The following is a 15,658-nucleotide window of genomic DNA, read 5'->3' on the forward strand; positions in this document are numbered from 1 at the left end:
GCCATACTTGTCAAAACAGAAAAACCATCTCTGAACAGAAGAGAGGGCCTCGGACACAACCTTTCACAATAATATAACCTCATTCTGGGATCAATACCGAGACGAATTTGCACAAACGGACCAGTCCCATCTGCACCCGCTGAACAACCAGGAAAGATTCACCACCAGAATCCCCAGTAACTTCCACATGAGCCTCAGTCCATGTGATCTAACAGGTTTCACGCCTTTTGTCTGGCTTTACCTATTTATATTCCAACCCAGGTAATCCCAGAAAAGTTTCTCTTTTGTCCCAACGAACAACACCATAGCATAACAACCCCCTTAGACCTAGTTTCTACCAATCAACACTTCCTTTACATAATGAGCCATAATAGCCCAGACCCGCCCAATACCCTGGCAGTTATATTTTCGAAACTCCCCACAGGTCATAAAAACTGAAGAAGCTTCTCGGATGAGGCCTGAAATAGCTTCAAGTGAAGAAATTCAAGTCCAGTTGCCGCAATAAGATTTCAGCAAGAATTCATGCTAAATGTTATATTAGGGGGAGGTGTCTCACTCTGCAAGACTACGGTATGAGTTGAGAGTGATTTGCACGCCTGCCTTTTTTTGCAAAGTTGTTCCCAAGTTAGTTCTGCTGCTGGATGTTGAGGATTTAAAGTTCAACCTCACCTTTGGATCCCACGTGTTTTCTCAACACTGCGACACTATTCCGTCTGTACGCCATCTTCTCCTGACTAATGAGAAGCAACACTTGATTGTTGAAAAATGAAACATGAAAAACATTTGGCAGTCCACTCTGTTGAAAACCCAACACCCACTGATTTTCTATTTTTCTTTCCACATGTTTTGTTGTGGAGGGGGATTGCACTGACATCAGGTCAAGAGTCTTGACATTGGAAAAGGTCCAGTATTGTTGCGGTGTGCCATCTGGTGGTACCAGTAATGTATTGCAAAATTAATCCTATATATGCTAATTTTTAATAGATTGTGAGCAGGAGCAAACAACTCTGTAGGCTTGGTGTGCCACGAGCTGTAGTTTCACCACCTCTGGACTAATATGCACAATTTGTACCATGAATTATAAATTGAATCAGGTAACAAGTGATGAGCTGGGCCTGATTTAACGAGAATTTCACTCAACCATGGGATACCATTGGATAATTGACATTAAACATACCTAATATCCAACCTGTCTGTGGAGGTTCTCAGTTATCCAGTTCATGGTGAATTATTGTTGAAATGTTCTTGTTGTGGCCACTGAACTTGAATTTCTTCATTTGAAGATGTTTCACCCTTCATCCAAAAGGCTTCTTCACTTCTAATGACCTATGGGAAGTTTCCGACTATAACTACCAGGTTTTTCCAACCATAACGCTTCATTATAATTAAATACAAGAAAAGCTCTGAAACACACTTTTTTTTTCTAACAGCACGTTTTAAATTTGCACCAGTGATGTGCGGTGAGGTTCATGGCTGGTGAGGCACTGACGTCATCACAGTCAGATTTACAAACATATGAACCCTACAGAGTAGCTTATTCACCATTTTACTGACCGCAGTTAACGTGTTTTGTTTTAAATATCATATCAGCATTCTTTACATATACAAACTGTGGCATAGAAAAAAAAGTACATTTAAAAAAATATATTTTTATCATCTCTTACCTTTAGTTATAAATGAAGTCCATGCGCCGCTCCTTCTGAGGAAAATTATCGAAAACTTGCTTGTAGAAGTCTTCCTTATTTTCAGTTTAAAAGTCTCTCTGTCTCAAAAGAAATCTCTGCCAGTGATGACAGTCGTCCTTGATCGGTCCTGTTCCGACTGTATGTTTTTAGTCTTTTCAGTGCTGAGAATGAGCGCTCCACCGATGCTGTCGTAGCTGGAACAGGGACCACCGGCAGGAGCAACTCTGTCACCCCAGGAACAGTTTGTATGAGATCCTTCTGGGCCAAAGCCCAGGAGATTAACATTCATCGCTCATCATTTGTGGGCTATACAGCTCGATGAGATCGGGAAAAAATAACTGGATGGCTGCACTTGACTTTCTAACTGTTTACTGTAGCTTGCTGTTGCTAATTATATCATTCTGTAGACAGGTAGTAACAAGGCTCCCTGGGATCACTGGTGCCCCCTACCGTGAGGCACCGTTACTGCGTGCCTCTTCGCTGTTGTTTTATGACCACAAGAAAAACACGTTACAGTTGTTGACGAAAAGCATTATACACATCAGCTAAACTATGGAAAAAGTGTTTTTTTAATAGTGACATACACAGAGACAGCAATACGGTCTCAGTGCATAGCATGCCAGCACAGTTAGCATAATCATTGTGCAATCCATAGTGGGCTTGGCTGGTCGCTTTGTCACCGCACGTCTCTTCTTCATTTTTGAACGGTAAATGTGATTTTTTTTTTAGCGATTTTGAGAAAAATAAAACAAAAATGGTGAAGTTAAGTGGACAATAACTTTATAGTACAAATCACTGGATAAATATAACCATTTAATTCATTTTTGAAGTTTACATTTTTTCTTTCCATGATGACAGGTGAGTCCCGGCCTCCCCTGCCTCTACTGACTCCACAGCACTGATCTGCACCTCTGACCCGATTAGAGCAGTTGTTCTTTCAGAGTCTGGTTTGATTTTGTCACACCGCCAATGAATCCACCACACACGCCCCATTTCTGAACAGCATTTGATTAAGATCCTGATAAGCATAAAACACGCATCAATCTGTTCCCGAAACAGGTAACTGCACAATGAAGCCCATTCAAAGCTATGCCAGCAGGCTCCTCTTACAGCCCTTTTGCATGTTTCTGTATGCAGGGATCTTAATACTTTGTGATTCCAAGGACACCCAATCAAATCAGGATTAGCTCAGATAATCTATTACTTTATCATTATTCTGTTTGGCCTGTCTTCAGGGTATCTGGAGCTGATCACTACCCAACCCTATAATTAGATTGTGTTCACAAAGGACTGCTCTCCAGTTGATCACAGGACCACATGTTTTTTAGACTGTGTGTGAAAGCCAAGGGAACCCACAGATCACAAGAAATTTTGCACATTTTACACAGCTCCGGCCACGTTTGAACCTGCAGCCTACTTGCGTTAGGATAACGATTGCATAAGTAATCCACCATCTTATGAAGGGCTGCTGGTGTGGGAAAGTGTACTGATTGTATCAAATAAAGAAGTTCCTCTGTGTTCAGCTACTTTGTGTTTTCTGTGTATTGGTTAGTTTGGCACGACAATTAACCCCCATAGCCTAAAGTGGCTTTTTAAACATTTTCAACCAAATTATACCTTGTCCTTTTGTTGTGTTTGTGATAAGCATTTTTTTGAAATACATAATGTCAAAAGTGCTGATACTTTATTTTTTTGTCATTGTTTTTGCGATTTTGGTATTTCGTCACCATAAAATCAACTTAACACTAGCTTAAAAATATTTTTGTTTTTGTGACATATTTCGTGCTATTGGGATTTTTGCAAGCATTGCAAAAATTGCATTATTGATTCGTTCTACCACTCTACCCTAATATAACCACCCAAAAGTAAAAATGAATCAAAAGTAGAAGTGAAGGAAGGCATTAAGAGTTATAATAAAGGGCACTGAGGGTCTCTGATGGAGACAAATGGCAAAGTAACAGATCCTTGTCTTGTCATTCTGTATCGCAGAAAGAAAAGACCAAATAATTATTTTTGCAGTCTACATTCATTCATTCATAGGGAAAATGATGCCATGGCTATTGTGCGCATGCAACAAAGTGAGTCAAAGTGAACCTGTGTTCACTAACGTTAACAGGTCATACAGGTCAGAAAGAAATACAAAGTATCTACCATTCCAAATGGGAGAGTGGATTGTGACATGGATGCCTGAGAGTAACCTCTAATAATCTGTTATGTTCACTTTATGGTGAAATCAGATAACCAGTGAGGCTTAATGATGCATTTTAAAGCAGACCGCTGTCTAAAATAAGACAACAATACTTCTTTTCTCTGACTCTGTGAAAGGGGAAACAGATATCCCCGAGGGCAAATTGTCAAGAAATAAAACGGCCATCGCAACCTCAGGGGTTAATTTGTCAAAAACGCCTTTATGCAGGCTGAGCTTGCTCTGAATACAATTTTTGGCAAACTGTCGTCAGTAGTAGCCATGCATTTATGAGGAATCAGATTCTAATTTTTTATACATTTCAGATCAATTGTTTAACATAACGGTTTATCACCATCTTCCCCTTGCAGGCAAACTTTCTCCAATATATTCATATCATCACAGTATTGAATGGCTTTGGTCGTGTCAAGACTTATGAATAAACATTCTGTTCCATTTGTATTCATGCAAGACTAGCCCAAGTCAAAATATTATCTCGTTACTTGTGCCAAAACCTAATCAGATTCCAGCCATACCACAGACATATCTCTTTTAGGAAGGGTCGACTTCAGCATGAAATTCTTTTGCATACGTAGTTGTACCTGATAGGTGGGGACCTGCAGAAGGGCTTCCAAAATTTTAAACCTTTATCTTCGTCTTTTATTTATTTAAAACCTGTGGTCTCTTTAGATCTAAACAGGTCTTACAGGTGTACCAGACACCTGCAGACAGCCGCAGTCCAGTTGTGTGTCTCCCCTTAACTCACCTCAGCAATTGCAAGACAGCACAAGACATGGGATTTTGAACTCTTACACCGTGATGGGCAAGGAAGTCTCAGGCCATAAATCCAAAGTTTGGGTATTACTGCAAATTCCTCTCAGAGAACTGTAGTATCAAACACATACATGCCTTCCTCAACTATGACACCGGAATTTGGTGAACATTTTTTACCCGCCTTCCTATCTTTGTTGGAACAACGACTGGGAAGCGAGGAGAGGCGGAGGGTGGCTTTCTTTCCATCAGAGATGCAGCGCTGAGGACTTCTGCCAGCGACTACAGCTTTGAAAGTGAAACGTAAGAATGCTAGATCACAGAGGCAAAAGAAAAATGATACTCTCCTTGTTACTACTCCCCCAGCCAGACCCTTTGTTGTGGGGGCGTCTCCTTTTAACTTAAAACAGGTCTAGGCATCTCCTGTGTCCCTTAGACACACACACAGACACACAAACATAACCATGGGCTCTTTTATCCAGTGCATACAGATATATTCACACAAGAACATGTACATTCAGACTCATTTCTCCATCCTGAAAAGTTCGATGACAGCTTGTTAAATCTGATTCCACATGCAAAGTCTCGCTGTCTGCAGGAACGTTATCCTTACTGGTGGTTGAGATATTGTGTAGCCATGTAGATAAGGGCATCATATTATTGTCTCAGTCATATAATACTTTGAAAAATGGACATCAAATTCTTTTGTCTTACTGAATGTAATGTTGGCAAATTGCTCTTGAGACATAACGGTTTGGAGAAATGTTATTAGAATTGCTTTTATCATTATATCCCAGTGCAAAACAATAACGTCTTGGATCACTGGAAATACTTCCTTATTTTCACTGTGGGAGCAACAAGTTCCAAAGCTGAGTTGCACTGTGGCCCCCGAGGCAGTGTGGTGACTTCCAAGCCCGAGAGTGAGCCCATGCCCGTCATTTGGATATTCTAAAATCATCATCATAAGTTTTGTTTCAAACTGAACGATTAAATTTTTAACCAAACATGAGCAATAGTCATTGTTTCGCCTGGCGGTTGACCCACATACTGTGAGTATCACATATAAAGGACATTTTATTTAATTGCATTGCGTGGAGTTTATGACTTTAAAATGTAATACAATTTTGTTTTATTACCAAATCAACATATTGAATTCCCTTTTTTTTTTGGCAAAAAAGTAGTTGCTGTCAATCAGTCAATCAATCAATCAATCAATCAATTAAGCAACCAAGAGACCACCCCAGGAGAGATAGACCACAACATCTCACTTTAACAGTGCCATTAACATGCATGTACTGAAAATTATCCCCTCATACTTTTTTGTTTTGTTAGATTAAATCATTTGCTGAATCATACTGAAACTAAAAATAATGTGGCGCCACTTTTGATTCAGTAAATATGCTTTTTGTACACTAGTTCAATATTTTGTTCATGGGGAAACCATCAGATTTTTAGAAGCTGTGCCAGGGCCTGTGGCGTGGGGGGCGTAGCGTTAGCATGTGAACACTCATCTTTTTGGAATTAAAAGACGAGATGATTGACAAGTTTTAGTGATGGCTGTAGGGGAGAACCAGAGAACTTATTTTGGCCGATACACACATGCATTCATACACAAAGAAAAACATGTGTGCACGTATTCTTCCCAAGCAAACTGGAGAGAAGAACACTTTATTTATATTTGATCAGGATATCAAAATAAGATTTGACTCTAATGATTAACAAGTTTCCATCCGCTTTGTTAAACCATGCGTTCAAAGTTTTTAATAATATGTATACACAGCAAAATCAAGACAGTTGCCCCCATTACTGATTTAGGTTTGACAAACATTTTTCACATCTAAATTTGACAGTTCCCTTAAAAAAACTTCACAACTTTTACATTTTTTTTCCAGACCTGGTTGTTGAAATATCTGTATTTTTTTCTAATTTTACCATCTTACATAGCCACTGACTGCTTCTTGTTTTATAGGTGGGATTTAAGTGTAATTATCTACAGAGAATGGTGCAGAAAACCCTGTCTGAAATGAAAAGAAATGAGGCGTGATCTTCTCTACCACACAACAGAAAATCCATTAGGCTGACTGCAACATTTATTTAATCAATTATTGTCAGCTAAAACATTAGAGAGGTTTAATGTGTGGGTTTTGTTGATTCAGTATGAACACACTGGAACTAATGAAAGCAATGGTACTTTGGAAAGAATGTGAACTCCTGAAATCTTAAACATGAGCACAATTAAGATACAAATAACCTGAATAATTCAAACCATATTCACGCAGATTAATATTTGGGAGGCACGGTCTATTAGCTTGCCAAATGATTGTGCTGACATTGGAATTTAGATTAAAATCATCAGGTTTTGGCAGGGTGCATGGAGTTTGCTCACTGATTGCCCAACTAAAACACTTAGTGGATTCATTTAAGTCTTCCAGTGTTCAACATCATGTACAGGTTGATAAAAATGTGTTCCATCCTGACATGAAACTAAATTAGGGCTAAGTTATATTTATGTATTTAAAATAAAAACATTTCTCATACACAATACTGCATAAATTATACAAAGCACAAAAGCTCCACGACCTTTGTTTTAAAGGGCAAACTAAGACAACAATGGAGGTGTCTCTCGTTCAGTATCACATTACAAGCTTTTGACAAGGGAGGGTTACAATTTGCATAATTTGTAAGAGAGAACCCGGGAGAGCTGATTAGAGAAAATGTCAAAGTGTATTTCTATTTCAGCAGCAACTGATTGGACATGAAACTTTCCAAATGAGCCTCGAGGATGAAAAGATGTCTTTACATGATGGGCAGGAAAGACTGGAAAATCGACCAGACGGAAGAGAAAAGAAATATAGAAGGAAAAAAAAAGAAAAGAAAAGAAGAAAAAAAAACATAAAGAAATGAGATGTGGAAAAAGAAAAGGAAATAAATGAAAAAGTGAAGCCAAGAAAAGAAAAGATGAGATTAGTACAGAAACATGAGTAAAATAACTACAAGAGAAGGAAAGAAAGAAGAAAAGAAAGAAAAGGGAAAGGTTCTGGCTGGAGAGTGATATAACCCATTGTTTTAAAGAGGCATTAAATCAAAGCTTGCTGGATTCCTAGTGATCAGAAAGAATCATTCCAGAGCATTTATTACTTATTATGAAGTAGAAGAGCTGCACACCAAGAGTTTTATGGGGTTTGTGTTTTTTTTTTTTTTCTTCTTTCTTTTATAAAGTCCTCTTTGATTCTGCGGAGCAAGTTAAAATATCCACCCTTGTAAAAGAGTTCATGCAGGCTGGTATGGGGATTCAAAGTGCCAGGCGTATTAAAAAAAATGTCACGCCTTTGCCCAAAAAACTTATTTTTGAAGTTATCCTGGGGAAAGGTTATTTCATTATGCTGCTGAGTATCAAGGGTATTTTTCTTCCCATATTCAGGAGCAGTTTAAGAGTTTTTTCACATTACCCTAATACCTGGCTTTTGCACACAGTCTGCTTGTATATTTTACTTTCTATTGCAGAGGCAGACTGAAAGTGAAGAAGTTTTGATGCTCAATTTGGAAATCTATGCTTGGAAAAAACCAAAGTATCAGCAAACATTTTCAGTATGAGCAGGGACTCTTCAAGAAACATAGTTGTAGAGTTTGAGGGGAAACAAAGGTTTTTTTTTTTCATTTAAAGTTAGGTTGTCATATTGAAACATACCACTTGCAGAAAAAAAACATTATCTGACATATTGATTTATGATCTGAAAAAAGGGGAACAGAATGAAAAGTGCATGTAAATTGTTTGTGTTTGTATGTGTGAGTTTTGTGGCGAGTACTTCTGTGACAATTTTTCTCCTCAATGTTCCCACTGCCTGGTATTTATATACCATCGACATTGATTGCAGTAGCAATTTTGTATGTGTTCTGTTTCATATTCCTAAAAGAAATAGGGGAATGCATGCAGTTTAAATGTTATGCTGTTTTTTATAGCCGCTGTTAGATATTACTGACTGCTCTAAATATAATATTATGAAGATCCAATGTCACCATTAATTGTCAATATGTGACCTAAGAACAAATCAGTGAATAAATAAAGTTTAATTAAAATCTTGTAAAGTAATCCGAGCCCGCTTTTGTTTTGTTTTGGAAGAATTGTAAATACTGGATCACTGGACAGTGTGTGCCAAACCAGCCTGTAAGATGTAAGACAGATCAATAAATCTAACGACACAATATTAAGAGCCATTTTAATTTGTACTTTCAGCTCTTTTGTATTCTTGGATATTTCAAATGAATTTCAAAGACCAACCCTGTGCACTCTCAAAGAGGAAACAATTTATGCAGAGTTTGTATAACTGAGTGAAGCCACACAAAGAAAGAATCTGTGAGGAAAGGCATTTTCCATTTCACCTTTTTGTTGAAGACAACAACATTTTTGAACATGTTTCCCATGTGTCCTGGAAAAACGTATAGCATGTAATTGTGATGATGTAATTAGCTCGTAACTGTTTCAATTATATTTTTGGTCATTAAATAGCCATTATGGGGCTGACAGAAGAATTTTTCATCAGTGATTTACAATGTGTCTATCATCTCATCCTCTCTTGTTAAATGCGCAAAGCGACCCTCGTCAATGATTTGTCATTGCTTATATTTTAAACCAGAATTCTATTTTTGGATCACAGATGCAACAAAATTATGTTTTATCCTGAGACTGGCACTTGCGATTTAGTTTAATGCTACTTAAATTGGGATTAAAAGCTTGAAAAGGCTTTCACGGCAACATGAAGGGAGGTTCTTTATTTGCTGGAAAGTCATCTCATGAATGATTATGAAAAGTTTGATAAATACTAAGATGTAGTCACTGCCAAATCATGAAAATATATGTTATCAATCACCAAATCTCTAATAATGCTTTTGCACAAAGCATCATTTTAATTTTAATTTAGCGTAATATAGCAATGCAACACAATGCAAGATATACTATAACAACAGGAAGAGAGCTTACTGAAGAAAATAGAAGAAACAAATTCAAAGGGCTGGTAAACTGACACATTAAGGCTACATTAAGGCATGAGGGAATTTATTCAGTGATCAAATCGACTACAGACCTTGAAATACATTGGTCATCATGTTTGCCTGACAAGAGGAAGGTACATGCATATTTTTTTCACCTCTTTTTGTTATAGGTGCGCAGTGGCTCAGGCGTTAAGAACCACCATCCTGGAAACTATTGTTCAGTGTTTTTTCATGAGTTTCCCCAAGCCTGCTAAAGTGTGCTTGAGCAAGACACAAAAACCAAAACAGCCCCCTGGATGCTGCTTTGTGGCTGCCGACTGCTCATTATTCAGCCATGATGAGTTAAATACAGAGGACAAATTCCTATGATGCTTTGCTGTATGAATAACTGGATGTGACAAAAAAAGACACTTATTATCCAAGCAAGACAATGTTGATTAAAATGAAAAAAAAAACAATGAAAAAAAGGGGGGAGTTAATGATAATTGCAAAAGATACACAGCGAAAACTGCAAAAATCAAAGTGTCCTCATAGGAAACACTTTAAGCCCATGATACACCCGAGTATAGGAAAACATGGGTATTTGGGAACCCTCATTTGGAATGAAATCTTAATGAAACAGTAGGAATAAGGCAACATTTTTGACATAAAATCCAGAAACATTTCTGTGTGTATGCAATAGATTTGCTTTCCTTTTAATTGTAAAGTCTGAAGAGTAAAAGTATAAAGTACTATCTAAAAAAAAATTCTCTCCATATTTACCGATATACAGGACTAAATAATGAGCAAAGTGGATATATGCAGTTGCGCAGTAACTGATTATAGTGAGTCACTGTATTCGTTTATGGACATCGCAAAAGAGATTTCATGTTCTCATTTAAATATTTCCTGGTATATAATTACTTAAGTGTATCATTATATTTAACACTCTTTTCAAGACTGTTGCGCAATTAAGAAAACAAAAGTTAAAGTGTTGTTGATGTTGAGGATTTCAACTGCTATAGGAAAGTGGAGAATAAGGAATAAGTCCTTGACAAAGCATGATTAATCAGTTGTCTTTTGGTCTAATTTTCACACGGGGAGTATGATTAAATATGTTTTTTTTTATAGGCCACTGAACACTACAGGCTTTCCTTTTATAGGCCACTGAACAAAACAGGCTTTTTTTAACAACAATGTTTCTTTCATTTGCACTGCAGCCAGATGGGGTTATAAAAGATACCAATAGAACTATCACATTTATCGCTGTCTAACACTAAACTATCAATTCAGCAGTGACGTGCAGTCATGGCAGGCAGGAGAGGCTATGCCTCACTTGCCAATGCAATTGCGCAATGACGGATGACTGCTGGCATGCTCTGCAATGAGACTGTATTGCTTTCACTCTGTATGCCATTATTAAAATGTTTAAACACTTTTTCTATAGGAACTACATTTCCAATGTACAGTGTTTTTTTGTCAACAACTGCATGTGTGTTACTGGTTTCTTGTGCAGACGAATCATAAAACGGCTGCAAAGAGCCACTAAGTGAGGCATGCAGTTCTTCTGCCTCGTGGTAGGGAGCGTGACAGCAAGCAAGAATTAAATGTTTGTACATCTAATTGTGATGAAGTCAGTGCCTCGCCAGCCATGAACCTCACCGCATGTAACAGCGATTCAGATCCACGTAGGCCTCTTTACCAATTAATTTATGGTCTAAAAGTAGACTGAGACAAAAGAGGCGAATGTTGACCTTGCCTGCTATGGGAATTTCTGTGTTATCAGTTGAATAGGTGTGACAATTTGCTGTACGGATGCATTTTTTACCACAAAGAAACTGAAAAAGTGGCATTAAAGTCAGTGTATCAATTTAGTTTAAACATAGTATTAGAAAAATTGGGAAAATGCCCCTGGTGTGTGAATGAGAGAATAAATGGTTGTTTGTCTCCATAAGTGTCCCTGTGATTTATTAGCGACCAGTCCAGAGTGTACCCTGCCACTTGAACCAATAGTTTAGTCAGGATAGGGGGTAGATAATGGATGGATGGATATAGTATTAGACTTTACAGTATAACATAACCACTCAAACAATGATCTCATTGTTTGCACATCATTTACACAAGGTCCACATATCATATATATCTTTCAGTCATCTTTCAGTCTTTTTGACAAAAAATGAGAGTGAGTAAGAGAGAGAGGGGGAGTGAGAGAGGATCTAGTACCCCCACCTACCTTCGTAATGTGTTTTTAGCATCTCTATGACAACCCACTGACATTCAACATCCAACAAGCAGAAGTCTTCTGTAGCTGAACCCTCTGTTCTGGGTCTTTGAGAAAAGTGAAAGTTGTCAACTCATTATAAATGGCCACATTAACATAATGGTCTGTGAGACCTGTCGATGATATCTATCTCTACATGTGTCTGACCTCTAAACATCCTCTGTGATTGTCCTTATAATTTCAACATGCAAAAATACAGATGATCATTGTTGAATTTGTGGTTATGAGCATTTTCAGGAGACAATGTCCCACATGAATCCTGCCATTCTAGGTCAGATCTGTGCCTGTAGGGGTAAAAAAGAAAAGGACTATAGAGCTGGATTTGTATGTAAAGTATGTCATGTTTGAAAATGTTCTTTCAGTTCAAACTGTGGTGATTCCTATAATAGGCATATACAGTGGGGCAAATAGGTATTTAGTCAAACACCCACAAACAAGCAAGATTTCTGGCTCTCACAGACATGTAACTCCTTCTTTAATGGGCTCCTCTGTCCTCCACACATTGTCTTTATTAATGACACCTGTTGGAACAGACACACTCAAAACTCCACGATGGCCAAGACCAAAGAGCTGTCAAAGGACACCAGAAATTTTTTTTAGACCTGCACCAGGCTGGTAAGACTGAATCTGCGATAGGTAAGCAGCTTGGTGTGAAGAAATCAACCATGGGTGCAATTATTAGAAAATGGAAGACGTACAAGACCACTGATATTTTCCCTCGATCTGGGGCTCCATGCAAGAGCTCACTTCGTGGGGTCAAGATTATCCCGGTAATGATGAGCAAACATCACAGAAGCACACAGGGGCACCTCGTGAATGACCAGCAGTAACACACTAAACCGCCAGGGACTCAAATCCTGCAGTGCGAGACGTGTCCCCCTGCCTAAGACAGTACATGTCCAGGCCCTTCTGAAGTTTGCTAGAGAGCATTTGGATGATCCAGAAGAGGATTGGGAGAATGTCTTATGGTCAGATGAAACCAACATAGAACTTTTTGGTAAAAACTCAACTTGTTGTGTTGGGAAAAGAAAGAATGCTGAGTTGCATCCAAATGACACCATGCCCACTGTGAAGCATGGGGGGTGGAAACCTCATGCTTTGGGGCTGTTTTTCTGCAAAGGGTCCAGGACGACTTGTCCGTGTAAAGGAAAGAATGAACAGGGCAATGTGTCGTGAGATTTTGAGTGAAAACCTTCAATCAACAAGGGCGCTGAAGATGAAATGCGGCTGGGTCTTTCTGCATGACAATGATCCCAAACACACCACACGGGCAATGAAGGAGTGGCTTCATAAGAAGCATTTCAAGGTCCTGGAGTGGCCTAGCCAGTCTCCAGATCTAAACCCCGTTGAAAATCTTTGGAGGGAGTTGAAAGTCTGTGTTGCCCAGCAACAGCCACAAAACATCACTGCTCTAGAGGAGATCTGCTTGGAGGAATGGGCCAAAATACCAGTAACAGCATGTGAAGGCTTACAGAAGACTTTTGACGTCTGTCATTGCCAACAAAGGGTATATGACAAAGTATTAAGATGAACTTTTTGTTATTGACCAAATACTTATTTTCTACCATAATTTGCAAATAAATTGTTTAAAAATCAGTCAATGTGATTTTCTGGATTTGTTTTTTTTTCCTCATTCTGTCTACTCGTTGAAGTGTACCCATGACAAAAATTACAGGTCTCTTTCATCTTTTGACGTGGGAGAACTTGGCTGACTAAATCCCTTTTTGTTCTTCAATGCTTCATTAGCACATTCATTCATAAATGTGTGAAACCAAATAAAACCTGTCACTCATTTACAAAAATAAACTGAGTTTTCATTTTCAACAAATTTTAATCTTGCCTATAATTGAGACTAATTATTAATTCAAAATCAAAATATTGTGGCAAGCCAGGGGATCATAAGTCAGGCAGACTCAGAGAGAACCTGGAGTGTTATTGTCACTCCTGTGTTTCATTCACTGTATGGTGTCAGAGGGTGACCTTTTTTAAAAAGTGAATATATTGCAAAACAGGCACTGAGAGGATATTTCAAAAAAGTGCATGTCATTGTAGTGATCATTTAACAAGTATAACATAAAATATAACAAAACATTTTTGGATTACAGGATAATATGGAATAATAAGCATTACATTTTTGTTTTTTTTAATGTATCTATAATGTTGTTTAGTTTCCCTGTAACAGGTTCTACGATGTGCTATGATTCTTATAACTCGCTTTTGTCTTGAAAGGTAAATAGCAATGTAAATGGTTGATTTTAATGGCACAGACAAACATTTTAAGGGCATTTTCTTATACAGGGCTTATACTAGTGCTAAATATACAGGAAGTCATTCTGCAAATGCTACGCAAAGAACAGTGATCATGAACTTCATTGGATTAACCACATAGCCGTCAATTAATCAAATAAGTAAAAACACTGCATACTTTTTTATACTGATACATGTATGAGTTTTTTTTTCTTCTGTTTCATCTGTTTCTCATGTCACGAGAACAGCATTTCCTGAATAAGCACAGATCATGCATGCATAGTTAACGGAAAAAGAAATGCCATATTAGTCATATGCAATGAACAGAGTCTTGAGGTCTTGACAAAATAAAAGTCGGTTTCTGAACTCTGTATGAATTCAGCTTTATCCTGGCAGCAGCACAGACGAAGAACTTTAGTTCTGGCACAGAACTACAAATGAAATTCAATTTACAGTACGATTTAAAACACTTTAAGGTTACAATACAGAAATATATATGAGTTACGACAACAGCAGTTATAGTAATCGTATTTTATATGCCAAATCCTATTTATATAACCAACAACATAATTTGAAAGGGTGTTTTATATTCTTCTAACTGTCTTGCCTTTCAATTCACCTTGGTCTGTAACCGCTTCTTCTGTATCTTGAGTAATAACCACCCCAGTTATTGTGGTTGTGTCATAATTGTGATGGAAAATATGAAACCTGGCGAAAAACAACATTTAATTGAGTCAGACCCACAGCAGGCAGTGATATCGCTTTCAGCATTGATTTGTGACTTTTGCACCCCTTAAATATTTAAGTAAATAAGTATGTGCAGCTTGTTCTCCTGCCTGTGTTTTAAACCATGATGGACAGTCAAACAGCTAATGCATTACCCTCCAATGAAAGGCTGGATGAATTTGTTTGTCATGGACTTGGCTGTATTTGGTCTGTTAATAAATTTGAAAGAGCCAGAGGTGGAAGACTTCAGAGCCTCACCAGGGCATGATAACACCTTGTCAATTCAACACACATGTACTGCAGCATGCTGTGTTGCAGCCTCGGGGCACAACCCCAGCCACCATATGGAAGAGGTTTTCCACTCAGCTTTACCTCCAGCACCTACAAAACAGTGGCCCCGGAGCCAAATCTAACTCAGTGGTATTTGACATCGAGGCCAGCTGTAGATTAACACAATTTGCACCTCTGTGCAAGTAACACTGACATCTCCTTATGGACGCGCAACTTGGAGGATTTTGCTTTTGGTTCCTCATTTGCCGTCTCTTGGTTGATGGCTAAGTTAAAAAAAAACATTTCAGACATACAGACAGAGTGACATCTCACAAAAGTTTTATTAGTAAATATTACATGTACAAGGAATGAATTGTATTTCCAAGGTGTAATTTGAAAATAAAAAAAAGACTTAGAGCCAGATCACTTACTGCCATTTCAAAATACTTCTATGCAGAGTATTTTCCTCTTTTTCAAGAAAACTCAAATACTGAGTCAAAAATTAGAAGGCAAATATTCACATTT

Source organism: Fistularia commersonii, chromosome 4 (assembly GCF_037954325.1).
Source record: "Fistularia commersonii isolate RoL2024-O1a breed Wild chromosome 4, RoL_Fcom_v1.0, whole genome shotgun sequence".
NCBI classification, from domain to species: domain Eukaryota; kingdom Metazoa; phylum Chordata; class Actinopteri; order Syngnathiformes; family Fistulariidae; genus Fistularia; species Fistularia commersonii.